General features: G+C 37.8%; 1 protein-coding gene across 8 annotated transcripts in view; it reads right to left on the reverse strand.

Annotated features, from left to right (window-relative positions):
- Window positions 1-12069, reverse strand: part of fam49bb (family with sequence similarity 49 member Bb) — a 122620-nt gene that overhangs the window by 76306 nt on the left and 34245 nt on the right. Inside the window, exon 1 of one of the 8 annotated variants that reach the window (XM_052023575.1) lies at window positions 4131-4234. The exons of the other annotated variants lie outside the window; for them this stretch is intronic. The gene's annotated coding sequence lies outside the window, so the exon portion shown is untranslated. Of the gene's footprint in view, window positions 1-4130; window positions 4235-12069 lie in introns of those variants that run through there. 8 annotated transcript variants of the gene reach the window in all.

Genomic DNA, 12069 nt, shown 5'->3' on the forward strand with positions numbered 1-12069 from the left:
GCAATGGCATTATCTGGATGGCTTCAGGGCTTCCAGTGGTACTATGAAGCCCTGCCCCAAGATGGCCACAGAAGTCCAACCCTCATCTATGCCAGATATCAAAGATGAGGGCAATTTAACAGTTTTTTTTAAAATGATGAACAAGAGACATTTAAAATCCATTACAACTCAAGTAATTGAAAATTTAATAACAATGTTAAAAATCTAGAACAACCTAACAATACAAATAATTAAATTAAAACAAAATATTTTTGAAAAAAGTTTCCTTTTCATCTCTTAACCCAAATCCCTACAATCCCATTGAAATCAATGAGGTTTCAAGTGCACGCCAGCTCTAACTTGGAGCGGGATCTGAGATACTGGGGAAATGTTAAGCCATTATGTTTACATGGAGACCAGGGCTCTACCTGGTCTCCATGTAAACATAATGGCTTAATTATGTATGGCTTAAGCACGTACACTCCATGGGCTTAATGCCCTTTAAACAAAAAATGGATTAGCCAGCAAGATCTAGTCTATTATTCCCAATCAGTCTTCTTTCTTGTAATTGCCTATTCTAAGGCTTCCCACAATTCTATGTGCTACAAATTTCACTTAATTTTTGGTGAAGAACCTAAGCAAATACCTTCCGAAAATAGCTTTATTCTTTAACCCCCCTCAAAACATTCAATCAAAGAATAAAAAGTTACCTTCCACCCATGCTAAAATGACACGAGACCATTAAGTGTGTAATTACTTGATTTGCTTCCCCAACCCTCCCCTGCTGTTGGCTATTGCCTTAAATTATCTGGGCCCACATCTAGAATTTACTCCCTATATTCTGTCACATTGTCACCTCCATTTTCTTTTAAGATTGAAAATCCATCCCAATACTCAAACTATTTATTACCTTCTCCAGATATATATTTGGATCAGTGCTCAATGTTTTCTAATCACAGAGATGAGTGCATGGGCAATTTTTTTCTCTATTTAACTCTTTATAAGTACTATTGAGCTGCCTTTGAAACAAACAACATTAAGCAGCATATGGAATAAATAATAAAAATTGCATAATTGTATCTTGAGCACACCTGCTTAACCAGGTCTCTGACTGAATAATGATTTCAGCAACAAGATTTTACATAAACATTTGCAATATCACAATCAATCCCAATGACAAGGGTTTGGTGGATGGTAAACTTGCTATATTTCTTCAAAAACAAATTATCCTGAAAAATGTCTACCACTTCTCTATTTAGGAGAGGGAGACTTAACTTTGGCCATGTCTTTCAGCAACATTGCTAATGTAATATACCAGAAGTCAAAATTCAATTAAAAGGAGGCCAGTTGTCAAATGTATTTTATGACTACCTGCGAGCGATCATCATGTTGCAATTCCCAGGTCTTTTTTTTTTAAATCAGTTGTGTAATCGTACATGGTTGGACATTACTTTGGACATGTTGGTCCAAGCCATTTATGGAAAATGTTTAAATGTTACACATCATTTCCACTTGTGAAATGCTACTAACAAGTGAATGTGAAAAAAAAATAGGGATTGGGGCCAAAACAGAAACCAGAACTTGGTCCAGAAACTGTGGTAGACTTAGGTCCAAAGACCACACAGTCAAGTTGATAATCCAATAGATCTAGAAACGATGACTGTAAGTGCATGGATTTAGGTCATAATGTACTGTTGAAGATTAAAAATATTAAGAGGATTGACATATTGTCTGCATTATGACATACATATCAGCCAATTATACAATCAATTTTCATATTTCTTTATACATTTTGTTTCTTAGAATTCAAGAGCTAATTCTGAAAACCAATTGCTTTTTGCTCAGTTCCAGTCCAAGTTATACCCACAATGGAGCCTGGAAACCAGAAGGCAAGAGGGAACCATGAAGCCACAGGTTTGAGTGAAGAATAGTGGGAAACAAAAACTACTAAAAAAAATTAAAAACTGATTGATTTGTTTCACAGAGTTTGTCACAAAATTGGTGAGTTTGAAAGAAACCTAATTAATATGAACAAATAGTTTTATGGTACTTTTACTGAACAAGTAGGAAAGCTTCCACACAACTGTTTTTTGATCAAGTTAAGTACCCCTTCATTAAATGCAAAACAATTTGTCTTATCATAAGCAACACATAAAATGCTGGAGGAACTCAGCAGGTCAGGCAGCATCTATGGAGGGAAATGGACTGTCAACATTTCAGATCGAGACCCTTCATCAGGACTGGAAAGACAGGAGAAGGCAAAATAAAAGGATGGGGAGAGGGAGTGGAGCGAGAGTGAGAGATAGGCGAATCCAGGTGAGAGGGGGAAGATAGGCAAGTGGGGAAAGGGGGAGAGTGGGAATGATGCAAGAAGCTGGGAGATGATAGGTGAAAGTGATGGAATCTGATAGGAGAGGACAGTGGACCATAGAATAAAGGAGAGTTAAGGAGGGGAACCGCAGGGAGGAGTGGGAGGGAGATGGGAAGGGAAAGAAAAGAGGTGATGGGGCCAGTGGGATAAGGGAAAACAAAGGGAAGGACAGGGGGGGTGGTTACTGGAAGTCAGAGAAATTAAGTAGGGCACACTTCCAAGTTTGAGGGAAATTTCCCTTTAAGATTGAATAAAACAAGCATTTAGAATTTAACAAATACCGTAAAGATTTCATAGTAAAACATTATAATCCCAACACATTTTAAATTTAAAATAACACTTTGAATGAAGGGGAAAAAATTTGTGTTTGGTGTAATTTAGAAAGTTGCATCTAAGTAAGCTTTCTCTCTCACAATTTGGCTACCATTCAGACCACTGCAGTATTTCTGTCCTCAATTATCCCTTAGTCTCATCTCTCCTGTCCATTGTCCATCCAATCATGCTTCTTATTTCTCTAAGCATATCACACAAGAGATCACAAGATCACAAGACAAGGGAGCAGAAGTAGGCCATTTGCCTACTTCACCATGAGCTAAACTATTTTCCCATCTTGCCCCCAATTCCCGGCCTTTCACCCATATCCCTTGATACCCCGACTAATTAGATACCTATCAATCTCTTCCTTAAACACCCCCAATGATCGGGTCTCCACAGCTGTATCTGACAAAGAATTCCATAAATCCACGACCCTCTGGCTAAAGAAATTTCTCCTCATCTGTTTGAAATGGGTACTCTCTAATTCTAAAACTGTGCCCTCGTCCTGGACTCACCCACCAAGGGAAACAACTTAGCCACATCTACTCTGTCCAGTCCTTTCAACATTCGAAATGTTTCTATGAGGTCCGCTCTCATTCATGCAAGTGAAATACCAGAAACTGAAGATAGAACTTAGCGTATCATAGGTCTGAACTGTTCAGCTTCTCGATGAATAAAAGACTAGTCAGTTTTGAAGGTTTTTCAAAACTGACATGAAACTTTTCAGTTTACAGCTTTTTTACTGTTGAAAGTAACACAGTCAAGGCAAGGGAATGTGACCTTGCCCAAGCTTTAAAAATATCCATTGCCAGTTGAAGATAATGTTTGCATTGAACTTGCTCTGAAAATGGTATCAACACTCACATAAATCTTATAAAATTATTGTAGGTGTAGAAGGGCTAACACTGAATCTTGATTAAAGACATGTCTTATGAATTTCAACTTAAGATGAGCACATAATTGTCATGTTGCATTTACATTTTTAAGATATTTTACCAGATGCAAATGCTCACTTATGCCTCAAACTGCCAATTACATTTCCTCATATAAATATTTTGATAGAAAATAACTCAAAAAGTCACTTTTTGAATATAGGAAACACAGCAAGTCAATTGTATTACAAATATTGTTGAGAATTTGATGCACTGCAATGAGAAAATTGGTCTGCTCAGGAAACATGATTTAGTAGCGGTAAGAAAGCATAAATGTTCACATTTTATGATGTAATTAAAAAGCAATAGAGTCTTAAAGCAAATTGAATCACAATACATTGGTTTTGGTTATAAAATCTGATCAATTTTGTTTGATATTGGTTTAGAAATACCATTAACACTCCGATATAACTTAGCCAGATGGCCGACTACACATACAAACGTAAGACCAACTAGTCCAACTAAATGAACTAATAGAAAATTTGCAATTCTCAACTGATACTAATTGGCCCAAGTTTCATAATATTACTGACCTGAAATTAGTAGTAGAAATTCAACACTGACAAAAACCTTTAAACTGTAACAATTATTTCTGTGACAGATAAAAAACTGTGGAAACACTGGTACTGCAGTGTGGATTGGAAGCTGCTTTGAAGCACTCAACTTCCTCATTTCTATAAAAGTGACCTCACTGCAAGTCTTGTCTTGCAAAAATAAGGAAGCTCACCAAGTATAAGAGGAAGCAAGAGAACCCCTGAAGTACAAAATTGTAGCACTTCTATTTTAGCATTTTGTGTGCTTTAATAAAAATGAAAACTGCAACCAAGCCTCTAACTTGCCTTTTGTTTTAGAAAAAAAGAGAATCTATCCTTTAATTACACATAACTGAACTAACAATATGGTTCCACTTTCAAAATTTAAGCAACACTAAACTATCAAAATTATAACTAACAATTAATGTTGAAAGTATGGAGTACAATAACACTAAATCATTGCCGTAAATGTAACCAGAGTAAATTAGAGATACTTTCAGCTATGAAAGAAAATGGTCAAAATAATTAAAGCTAAATCATAAACCTGCCTTCTCAGAGCTGGTACTTAACTCATTTTGGGAAAAACACAATTTATTCAACTTGCTGGAATTCCCACCTAAAAGAAGAATTTAAATGAATAAGTGGTGATAGCAAGTTTGCCATGGTGCCAGTGGAAGCCTGATTCAATCATCCACATTTCAGAATTTATAAGCAAGGCAGTATTTCTGAGGATATTTTAATGAAGGGTCATATACTTACACCCTTTACACTCTCCATAAATACTGTCAAACTGCTGAGTATTTCCGGAATTTTGTGTTTCCATATTAGGGATTTATATGCCTCTTCATCATAGGTGTTGAATTGTTAAAAAAAATCCATAAGGAAGAATGGGTTAGAAATAAAGGGCATACTAGAGGCATCTGGCTCAATTAGACCCTTATAAAGATTTACAAGGGGATCATTAGAATGCACTTGTTTGTAGAACCAATGGACAATGGAATTATTTGGATTAAACTGAAGTAGTAATATTTACTCAGGTATCACATCTGACATACTTTTGAAATATACACTCACAAAAAACTACCAAATATAGAGGGGGAAAAAGTTGCTTTAAGAGATATCAACTTGTTCTAAAACACATTCTATTAAATCTTTAATCAATAGGCAAACATGGTCCTAATAGGCCCACTGCTACTTTTTAAGCTGAACAACCCTAACAATAATACATATAAACTGATAATAGTCTCCTTCAAATAGTAAATAGTCCTATAAGCTTTCTCAACACAAGACACACCTGATATAGTCACAAGATTCAAATCAGTTGCAGATGAGTGAAAACCATTCAGTCCATCGCAGATAATCCATCCACTTTAGCAGACGAATGTCTTAAAAGGTTCCAAGCCTTTGTTACTGTTTGTGGAATTGATTGTGTGTTGACTGTTATGCAAATAATTACCTGACATCTATCATGGCAAGTAGAAATGCACTTACATCCTATTCTTACAAATTAAATTAAGTTATCACATTACCTAACATCAACCCATTCCATCAATGACAGTGCCTTAGTCCCTCATTTGATCATTCAGGAAATAAAGCAAGCACTACTTTAATATTTTTATTAATCAACTTGTTTTTTGATTGGTTCTCAACTTATTTTTCCCAATTGAAAATACCATCAGACAGCAAAAAAAGATGCATCTCAACCATAAACACTATTCTTTCCTATTTCAACATTCTCCATATTTTCCTGTTTTATAAATTTACTCTCATTTCTAAGTATTAACCATCTCAGCTCGATGGTCATTCATCACCGTTATGTTCACAACTTTATAAAATCCATGTCACTAAATAAATTTCAGTGTCACTTTACTTAAAAGGTGACAGCTGAGGCTTAGTTGATGGCATTCCCACTTCAAGCCAGAAAGATACAAGTGTTCCAGTCTCATTCCAGAACTGAGCATTAAAAATCTCTCCTCTGGCCTGGGTATTTTACTAGGAGAAGAAATCTCACCACAATGAAATCAAAGGGTGATTGGCAGCCACCCCCTTGCAGCAGATATGACATACAAAAATGTTTAGCTCCCAGCTCATCAATGTTTACACCCAAGCTCTGAAGGATAAGTGGTCGGTTGTCTTCCAGCAATTCCCAATGCTGCTTGTCATGTTCCAGTCAGTCATTCTAGGCAGTGACTTCAACTCTCTCATCTATGTGGAGATGACAAGTAATTGGCACAATGCTGAGGCTCCAGGGTGAAACGACAAAAGATGTCAAGCTGTGCAACGTTTTCAGCCACTCTGCAGATGGAACAACACAGCAATACATCTGGCGAAGGCTTGGCTGGTGTCCAAATGCTCACCATCAGATCTACCAATGTCACGCCAGTGTTCTTCTCTGGCCAGTGTCTCCTGCTGGCTGGCTGGCAGGCAGAGGAAATGAAAGCCAAATATGAAACTGGCAACCCTAAAAAACATTGAGGAAATTGAAAAAAAAGAGTACCCACATCTAAAGTTGCTAAACCCCTCTTTGATTCTCCCTTGCACTGGCAGAAAGCAATGAAGATGATATCAAGAGTTCTTTACCCTCCAAGATATTCAGAATGCGAGAGGAAGTCAAAAGGGTAAGAGGGTAGAGCATCCACAATCTGCTCCTGCTGTAGTTGATCAAGGTGGTTGTTGAGGACGAGCTCCATAAGGAAAATAAAACAGTAAACACTGTCCTTTGCATCCTATAAGTTCATCTTCTGATCTAGACTCCATTCCATGCAAAAGCAATGAGCACTTCTTCTTCCAAAAAGTTCAAAGAGAGTGCTCTGTGATCAATAGCTTTAAAGAGGCTCAGCATTGCCTTCACAGACCAACCTAGCCTTCCAAAGTCGATTTGTTCCTTCCAAGCAAATAAAACTCTCAGAAGCAATAGCATGCTGGTTGAGTTTGTTTGGCTCAGTGGGACTAGATCAGTTGGAGCTTGATGAAAGTGTGCCTTGCCATGTATCTAGCTGGTAGCATGCTGCAATTCACGTGGGAGGACATCATCATCCTCATTTCCAAGCACTTAGAGGAAGTGGAAGAGATCAGAAAACAGCAACCCATCTCATTGCTTAATGTAGATCCTGTCCAAAGTCACACCAATCTATTCACCCAGATCAGACCTTCATCATACTGGACAGAAAGATCTCAGACTGATTTGCACTACTGAAGAATATGATCACCTAAGTGCAGACAAGGTGAACTGGACAACTACTTAGCTTGGGCCAGGAGAAGGACTCTAACAGTATACTGCACTCGAACACAATGGACAAAATGGGATTTGGAATGAGAATCCTCAATTGGATACTACTGCTCTATACAGATATCACCAGCATACTCCTAATTAATCTGGGATATTTCTTGTACAGGTGACCCCCACATTACGGCCATTCGGGTTACAGACATTTGCCCTTACAGAATTCACAAATAACTACCCAAAAATTTGAGAATGGAATAAAATTCACTCTCATGGAATTTATGTGAAAAAAATAAGTCAACACAATTTTTTTTCAACTCTCATTTCTTCATGCATGTGCAGATGACATGGCTTCATGATATGGAAAATTGCGATACAGCCTGTTTTCTCGGAACGCAAACCCCTACTAACACAGGGGTCACCTGTACTGTGAATGGCAATGTACGAATCTACTATGTTATGTACAAGTAAGATTTATCAATAAGGTATATTTTTTGAAAAACCAAATCCAGTCTAAGACTTCACTGAGGCAACACTGCACTGTTTTCAGATGAGGTGTTAACCAAGACCTGATCTGTCTACTCAGGTGGATGCAAAAAGTTCCGTAGCACTAATCTGAAGAGCTGGGGAGTTAACCTCCATATCCTACCCAATCGCTTAATCAATCAACATTACTGATTACCTGGTCATTATTGGATGTGGGAGGTGAACACAAATTCATTATTATTTTTCCTATATTTTATATTGACTGCATTTCAAGAATACTTCATTTCCTGCAAAGCGCTTTCAAATGACCCAAAGATGCACAAGGCACTATGTATCCAAACTTTTTAAATTACATTTTTTTGTATAAAAAATAATGTTTGGTATTTAAGGGCCCAGAAAAGAATTTTACTGCAGCGACAACTTGAAGTATTGCAAGATAAGTACAAATGGATGCAGTTTAACTACTTCACAATCAATAGCGTACCATCATTAAATAAGACGTTCTAGAAGACGGTAACCTGAACTATTTCTAGGTGGCAAATATGAAGGCATCTTTCAGTCAATAAAATAGCTGATTAGCAAATCTTTAGTAGTAACATAAAACATGTAACCAACAAAATTAAAACCAGTCTCCAATTTGTCCCCAAAACTGCTAATCCAGCACACCCCATACAAGGCAAAATAGTGAAAAAAAACCTTAGGTCATTTTAGGAAGAATTTCTCTGAAGCCAAGGATAATTAAACAGGTTCCAGGTGACTACCTGGACTTATAATTATAACAATAGCTCCCAATTAACAACAGTAATCATTCCAGTAACAATCAGAAAATCATCCAGTTTCTTCTTGAACATTTCCAGAATATAATTCTCTGACAAAATATATGTCCACATTTGCAGATCATCTACATTCCTAATCCAATTCAAAAGTTGCTATCCATGTGTATCAGATCTACTAATGCCTATCGCAGTGATTGAAGTCCCTCAATTTAATAGCCTACCCTTCAAAGTTCAGGACGTCAATGTTACCTGCCAAGTGAAGGGACCATAAGTAGATACACTTTTCCACACAAAAATTAACCAAGACCTTTCTATAGAGGCAGTACAAAATCTCTTGCATTTTTACAACTAATCATCCATGCTGCATAACCCTTCTATTTCTCCCCAGTAGTCTCAAGTACATGTCATCAATCTTATTTGATTTGTGTACTGCCCAGCTTCAAGCCAATGCCAAGTCACTGATAATAAACTTGGTTCTGATTCTGCATTTAGAAATAACATTATTTAAAAAAATGCATTTCTAGAGAAAAACACAAATATTACCTGTGAACCCATTTATTTTACAGGTAAATTTTCTCAAAGGTACTTCACATACAAGTCAATCCTTCTATAGGGATTCAAGGACTCAAATTGTAAACTTCCACCTATCCACACTCATTTTCCAGTTTTTTTTTCCTACAATGCTAGGCATGGAGAAAAATGCACCATGAAAGTTAAGAATCTTTATCCTGTCCCTGTGGAACTATAATATTCCCCATGCATTACAACATTCCAAATCACAGGATATTCAGGGAGAAGAGAGCCAGAAACATCTAGTTTTTACAGTATGATGAGAAAGAACAAAGAGTTATCATTGGAACTGTGGAATTTGTGTGATAAACAAAGCATAAAATTTACAAACAACTGTTACGTACAGTTGGTGGAAAAAAATGTATCATTTTATACAACTTAAGCTGTAAAATTGTAACAATGAGCTAAGTGTAGATTTTGTTTTGCTTGCCACTATACACGTACTGTTATAAATCTAGATTTCCCAATCTACTTTAGCTGATTCACCCCTTATACATTCAAGATTATAATGTTGATCTTACATTTTTCTGTTCTCAAACTAAATGTAAAAATCTGTCATATAATTATCAATTCTCAAAAGCTTCCTTTACTACTGTATAATTACACATGGCCCGATCTAAAATAGACTGTTCCCTGATTGGGTTCAGAATGCATTGTTCTTGGAAATAGTCTCAAATCCATTCCATAAACTCATTCTCAAGATAGCTTTTGCCATTTTGATTTGCCTGATCTTTATAAAAGATTAAAGATCTCATTATTTGTCAAATGATAAACTGTACAACAGTATGAATAGATTGTCCAAAGAATATAGCTACTGGTATGGGGCATATAGACTTAATCACACTATATTTTCTGCCTTCATCATATTTTTATCTCCATGCAAAGCAATTCTACTTCCTCATCTTCTGAGCCAAGATAGTTTTGCATTTCTGCCCTAATATTAGAGGGGGAAGTGGGCAGAGGAGGGGGAGGTGGGGAAGAGGACAGGAGGGGTGAAGATTAGAATGTGGTGTTGCAGCACATCTGCCTTTGAACTTGTTGCTCGCATGGTTGTGAACAAAGTTGCTGGGGAAGATAGACAATGTGTCCATGGCATCATAGTACAGACTACTTGAACAGAGATGTAGTAGTAGGGGATTGTTGAGTGAAAGGAATAGACTATTTTCTGCAGCTCTGAACTTGAACACTGTTCTAATGTTATTATTTAATAACAGAGCTACATCTTTTTTTATTCTGCCTATCCTTGGTCATCTTGCAAACATGTCTCTAATGGCTATTAGATCATACCCATTTGTTTCATTTTTTCCATTTAAGCATGCAGATAAGCAGCCTTAAATGTCCTTCCTATCTCTTCAATTCTGTACCCATTTGATGCTGCATAATGATCCACCTATCCCTAATGCTCTCTTATAATTACCTTACCTCTATTATTTCAGCTCTTAAAAAAATCTAAAATTCCTCTTACCTGAACCCCACCTCTAACTATTTTGTTTTAAAACAGGAGTATATTTGAAACAGAGACTGATATATTTGTTAGATGTGAAGGGAAGAGAGAAATATGGGATTAGTGCAGAAAAAGTGGTTGTGAAGTAAAATATCAGCCATGATCTTGTTGAATGGCAGAGCAGGCAGGAGGGACTGAATTACCTCCTCTTGCTTCTATTATTTAGGTTCCTATGACTCTATGAACCCTAATAATTTGATTTGACAGGAAACTCTTCCCAACCCAATTCAAGTGAAGTCTCAATCGAGCAACCTCCTCTTTTCCTGGTGGATAAGACCCCATAGATGCAAACCACTTTTACCCATATCACTCTTGCAGCCATTCATTCATTTCGCTATCTCTATGACTATGCAAATTTCAATGTAGTTTGGGAAGTTATCCAAAGTTTGTTAGGTGGACAAAGAAAATTGGATCCTTGCTTTCCCACTCAAGGAAAGGCACCAGTCAAAAATAGTAAAAATTGGGATTAGTTAACAACTGTAGAAAATAGCATTTATTCCTTTCTCTCTGCCTTCTTTTGCCCACATCCATAAAAGCAGCGTTCAAATGCTGATGTGTTGCAACAATGTATGCTGATCTCCACACCTCCCAGGGGCATACCCTGACACCTGTCACATCATGGCAGGAGACTTCAATCAGACGAGCTTGAAGAAGTCTCTGCCTAACTACTATCAATACATCACCTGCAACACCAGAAGACTCAACACACTCGACCACTGCTATACAACCATAAAGAATGCCGACTGTTCCATCCCTCACCCGTACTTTGGTAAATCCGACCACCTGGCTGTGCTTCTTCTGCCTGCGTACAGACAGAGACTGAAGAGCACAGCACCGGTGAACAGGACAATGAAGAGCTGGACGGCAGAGGCGGAGGAGCGAATTCGGGATTGCTTCGAGTCGGTGGACTGGACCTTGTTCAAGGATTCGTCAGCAGACCTAAATGAATATGCCACGGTCGTGATCCATGGGGGTGGGATCCGTACTGGAGAGACTGGGGAAGAGGTGATTGGCTCTCAAACAGAGGAGGCTAGGAGTAAGTACAGGCAGGTGATAGAGAAGGGACGTGTTCAGACAGACTTGAGATGTGTCTATTTTAATGCAAGGAGTGTTGTAAACAAGGCGGATGAGCTTAGAGCTTGGATCGATACTTGGAGCTATGATGTGGTGGCCATTACAGAGACTTGGATGGCTCCAGGGCTGGAATGGTTGATTCAAGTGCCAGGTTTCAGATGTTCCAGGAAGGACAGGGAGGGAGGCAAGAGAAGTGGGGGAGTGGCACTGTTGATCAGAGATAGTGTCACAGCTGCAGAAAAGGTGGACGTTGTGGAGGGATTGTCTACGGAGTCTCTGTGGGTGGAGGTTAGGAAAAGGAAGGGG

Source organism: Pristis pectinata, chromosome 9 (genome assembly GCF_009764475.1).
Source record: "Pristis pectinata isolate sPriPec2 chromosome 9, sPriPec2.1.pri, whole genome shotgun sequence".
Classification (NCBI taxonomy): Eukaryota; Metazoa; Chordata; class Chondrichthyes; order Rhinopristiformes; family Pristidae; genus Pristis; species Pristis pectinata.